Below are 6,000 nucleotides of genomic sequence, written 5' to 3'. Positions count from 1 at the left end.
TTTTGATTTTTATGGATACAACAACAAATATGAAGCTATATCAAACTCAACAACATAAGACACAAGACCTCTCAAGGATCTATTAATTACAAGTGCCAATAGGCCAAAATGAGAGTAAAATTTGAAAGTACTATGTCTACTCAAAATTACTCCAAACGAATACCAGATCTAGAAAGTAGACAAAAAATCATGCACTCTAAAAAAATAATAGCTGAATATGTGCCCATATGAGCTTGAAAAAAGCCTCTAAAGTTGTGAAAATTGGGATTTTTAATTTTTAGAAAAATCTAGGAACAAAGATCATAAATAACCTACACCAATGTTTAGATCATGAAATTCTACCCCAAAACAAAAAAAAATTGTTTGAAAAAAGGAGTCCGTATGAGGGAGATATCACTGTTTAAAAATCACCTCTGTAATTATTTTTCCTAAATCGCCACCATTGCACCTCCAAAAATCCAATGATTCTAGATTTCACCTTAGATGTTTGATTTTGAATGTGATGCCAAAATCTGATTTGCACCACCAAGCTCCAATCTTGACTTGCAAAAAAAATCTCTTCAATGGCTATGCAATGAAACTCCTTATGGCTTTAATACCATGTAAGAATTTGGTATAGCTCTAATACCATGTAAGAGTTTTCCTAAGTCAAGAATGAAATGCCAAGATCTAGAAGCTCAAGAGATAGCACAAGAGAGACAAGCTATGATCAAAGGAGAATGGATTAATTAGATAATTGGATGATTAGATCAATGCATCATAGAAGTGCCTTATATATAAAGGAAACTATAATTATTAGGAGTCAACAAAGAGATAAGGATTACAACTCAGCACATGTCCACCAAAGGTGGATTATCCTCCATTGAGCACAAGGGTTTGTGTGATGATGAGAGGATAAGTTTACACAAGTGTATCTCATAAAGAGATGTTGTAGACACCATGTGCTCAAATAAGTTTTTAACTCTTGTGTTGTCAACAAGACAACACATATGTCTATGCACATTCCTAAGTGCCTAGATGACAACTAATATAAAAATGCATTATCCTAAGTAAATTTAAGTAAAGTGTAATAATAATTAATTATTTACACTAACAGGAGTTGTGGTTTTTGAAAAGGATAAAAAAAAATTCCTAGAGCTCAATACCAAATTTGAAGAAATGCTAAAAGCATATGAGGAAAGGGGAAAGAAGATACATCAATTGGAGGCTCAGGTAGCCCAAATGGATAAGCAAATGGGAAAGAGAAAAGTGGGAGAATCTAGCCGACCTTGAATTACTTATCCTTGCCCCACAATTGAGCCATTCAAGTCAACTCCCTTAGTAGAATTACTAGATACCCTATAGAGTCCAGAATTTTACACTACTAAGGAATTTGAAGAGGAGAAGAATAAACATTAGGCCTTAGATGTAGATTTAAATGACTTATATGAAGATAAAATCAGGAAAACAATCTTATATTTGGTAGATAAGATTGAATGGCCAAAATTTTATGAATAAGTGGTAAAAATAATGGATATGCAGAATGGAATAAAAGGTGGTGATGATACTTTAAAGCCCATCATGAGTAAATGGGGCAGCAGGGATAAGGATATCACCCTTTTGTATGTTTTCATTATTAGCCTATCTTGTGAACAGATAGAAAAAACCTTTGATATGACTAATGATCTATCAAATTTCAATGAGAAGAGGGTAGTAGTGAAGAAAAGGATAATAATTTTTTTTTCAAAATATCTTGCTGAAAAATTTGAACTCTTCCCCCATGCACTTAGAAAAATAGATGAACTAAAAGAAAAGAAGGAATGGGGCAAAGAATTAGAGGATTTATTGTGCCTTAGAATCAATGGGGTTATAAGTGAAAAAGGGCATGTGCTATGGGCAATGACAACTAAAGAAATTGTTAAAGTGCAATTATTCTATAACTCTAGAAGAGAATAATTTGTTAAAATCAATAAGTTAGGAGATCATGTGATCAAGAAGCAATGTGAGGTTTTGAGTTTTGATTGGTTGGATGACACAATCTTTAATAAATGGATGGAAGATTTTGTGCACTCAAATTAGTTAGTGATTGGAGAGATTGATGAAGAGGACATGGACTAAGGTGACTTGTTAATAACTAATGCATCAATTCAAGCAAAAGAAGACAAAGAAGAACAACTAGCTACAGTGATAAGCAAAAAAGTTTGAACTGATGAAATGGCAGCAAGAGAATCAATTATAACTATTGTTTTGTTAGTACATGATGACATGGATGGAGAGCCTCAAGTTAAGGTAAGTCTACAAAAATTAGAGCCAGGTCCATCATAAACAATTCTATTGGATACATCTTCTGAGGAACAACAATAGAAATAAAGAAAATCATGAACCTCTCATCAATAAAGAAATACAAAAAAAGGTGAAGCAGAAGTGGTCCCCACAGAAGAATATTCATGATGTAAACCATTTTGTTGCACCGAAATTTTGTCTTTTGTGATAGTAACTTTGTAAATATCTTTCTATCTTAAGGACACCTATCAGTACTCTCTAAGCCTGAAGCTTATTGCATCTCACACTATATAAGTGAGATTCCAAGGCTAGAGAAAGGGTACAAGTCATTATATAACTTTTAGTTTTGGTAAGTTTTATTTGGTCCAGTGTTTGATGCAAGTTTTGTGATGTATTTTCTCTACAAATTTGAGAATACATTAATTTTTTGAGATCATAGTGTCTTGTCTTGAGTTGTTTTGAGTTCTATTTGAATGTTAAATAATTTTCAAGGAGAATTAATACAAGGATGAACTGTCACCATATCTTTTCTCTCTAAATCTTGTCTCCATTTTTATTGACTGGTTATTTTGAGGTTGTGAGGGCAAAGCCTTTCTCAATTGAATGTAACTAGGATAGGTTGTATATTAGTTCACTATTGCTTTTAATTCAATGGATTAAGTAAGTGCTTCAGTGAATATAATAGGATCTCTAGGCAATAAGAAGGATTTGTGTAAGAATGACTTTTTAGTGAGAATTGCTGATAAAATTGATTGTAATGTAGTCAATTAGGTCAAAAAATTGGATAGACTTTGAATCCCAATGGATGAGGCACTGATCAATTACTTTAGTTTTCATATGAAAACATCATAGATGGATATCAAGAAAAATCTAAAAATCAATATCAAATTTACTTTATATGTATGAAGAATGTCATAGCTAGTCAATACTTGTTTACATTTAATCTCTATGTTTTAGTTAGTTTTTGTTACCTAGAATTACTTGTAGATCTGAGAAGAATTATGACCAATCTACTGTAGGGGATGAATATTGTTAAAAAATGTCACTGAATGAATGAAATGTGAGAGTAGTATCAAGTTATAAATCTTTTGTCCCTAAGGCGTGCCTGCCTTGGTTTTGCAGAGCCAAAAGAGTAGAAAATATTTTATGATTTTGTTGAAGTTGGGTCCAGATCTAAAGATCATCTAGCTAATCATGGGAAATAGCTAATCCTTAGGTTATTTTTATCTTTACCATATTGGTATCAAGTATTTTGTTTCTTTATAGTGTAAAAACACCAATAGGAGCAACTCTCTCAATCATTGAAAAGAAGGAAAGATCTTGCGGTAGAAATGAATGAAAATATCTACACTAAAGAAATAATTGAAGATATTTGTCCAAAAAGAAACTTAGATGAAGCTGATGAAGCAATCAAAGACCTATTAGAAAAGAATTCAAATCTTCAAGAAGAAGTTAGATAGCTGAAAAGAGAGCAAGAAATCCAATTAGTAAGATTATGTGAAGTCATGGAAGAAAAAGACAAAGCCAAAGAAGAGATAGAAGAAAAGAATAATGAAATTCAACATGTATCCATTCAACAAATAGACTTCATTGATCAGCTCACTAATGCAAATGAAGAACTCATGAATCTAAGGTCAAAAATGAAAAGACTTCATAATGATATAAACACTGAAAAGAAAACAAATGAAAGGATAATGAAATCTCAAGAAAACATGAATTAGTTGAATGAGAAAAGTCAGTATAGACACAAAGGCAAAGTTGGAATAGGATACATAGAAAAAGGTGAATCATCCAAGCAAGGAGCTCAAAAGAATCAAAGACCTACTCACAATCATTGTGGTAAGTTAGGTCATACATCAAATAAATGTTGGAGTAATTGTAAAGCAAAATTTAATGGAAAGTGTTATAGCAGCAATAAGCATGGTCATAGAGAAAGTGAATGCAAGGAAAAACCTAAGTTTAAAGGTTGTAAGAATTTGGTATATCTTTGATACCATGTAAGAATTTTCCTTAGGGAAATATTTACCCAAGACCAAGAAGCACAATAACTAGCACAAAATAGACCAACAAAGTATGATCAAAATAACTATGATATTCAATACAATTGATGTATGAATTGATATGAAAGTACACTAGGAGTGCCTATATATAAAGACCTCTGGAATGCTTCTAGAATGCCTAGGAGTCATCACACTAGTAAGTCTTACAACCAACCACATGTCCACCAGAAGTGGATTATCTTCCATTAAGAATAGGAGTAAGTACGATGATGAGAGGATAAGCCTACAAAGGTGTAGCATGCAAAATTATGTTGTAGACACCATGCGCTAAAATAGGAGTGTGAATAACTATGTTGTCTACATGACAACTCAATTAATTATGCAAACTCTAGTATTGTAGACACCATGTGCTAAATTAGAGTTGCTTACTCCAGTGTTGTCAACATGACAACTCATAAGAGTACACAAAGTCCTAAGTGTCTCACCTAAGAAATAATAAAATAATGCATTGACCCAAGTAAACTTAAGTAAAGTGTAATAATTAAATACTTATTTACACCAGCACCCCCCTTAAGTGAAACTTAGGGGAATGCACTTAAGCTTATGAAAGCTAGGATGAAATGCAAGATGGGTCCTGGATACTAGGCCATGTTAGGTACCCATGTAGATAATGAAATGAAATCTCTCATAAAGTGAACAAAGAGGGAAAACCTCATGGGAAAAACCCTCCCCCAAAAAGAGAGATGAAGATGTATGGATGGATGGAGTAATCAAGACCCCCCCATTACTGCATGCATCAAGTATATACAAAAGAGAAGAAGGACAAACCCCATAAGAGGAAAATGTGTCCCCCATAAAGGAGAAGAAGGAGACAAGATAGCCTACTTGGAAGGTGCCTAACTGAAAGGAATTATGGTTGGGAAGGTTAGAGTAGCAAAAGCCATTAGAGTTGTATATTTTATACATTAGAAAAATTAGTTTTATATTACTTAAAAAATGATTGATCAAAAAAGAAATTAGTCATCTATGAAGAATCAACTTCAATGACCAGAGTTAAACATGGGCATATTGCAAAAAAAGTCAAAAAAAGATTCTTGCATTTGTATCAGGCTCTCGAGGAGCCTATTCAAAAGTTTTTAGGACTGCTAACCAATAGAAAATGAGAGCTTTAGTTTCCGCTCACTGAGATAGAATTAAACGAAAGAGAGATTTTCGTCATTTGTGGATTACTTAGATTAATGTAGCATCCCATGCTAATGGATTCTCTTATAATAAATTTATACAATTTTTATAAAAAAGGCAGTTGCTTACAAATCATAGAACACTTGCACAAATAGTTGCATTAATAATTGCTTCTCTATGATGCTCAAAAATATTCTTGTATTATGAAATAGTAACACCCAATCTCTCGGGGAAATTCTCTGAGAAACTAAAGACAGTACGAAAATGAATTCAAAATGACTTGGATAATGAAATTCATTTCATTTTATTTATAGAAAGAGAAAAAAATCTGCACTATCTTTGTTAGATATCCCAGCTCGAATTAAATGGAGGAGTCTTAAGCTCTAATTACTTTTGAATTGAAAGAAAGAAAGGGTATCAAAGATAGAATACAGGCTTGTTTAATAGCTCTATCTATTAAGCGTTGTTTTTTCAATGTTAATCGATTCCTTCAACAAGATAGTATTTTTCCTTGCTCACTAATAAATCGACTAATTAAGCTAATATTTTTATAATC

This window comes from Cupressus sempervirens, chromosome 7, assembly GCF_028749045.1.
Source record: "Cupressus sempervirens isolate cs-2001-9-10 chromosome 7, ASM2874904v1, whole genome shotgun sequence".
Lineage (NCBI taxonomy): Eukaryota > Viridiplantae > Streptophyta > Pinopsida > Cupressales > Cupressaceae > Cupressus > Cupressus sempervirens.
The sequence above is the reverse complement of the archived record's forward strand: the minus strand, read 5'-3'. Positions refer to the sequence as shown.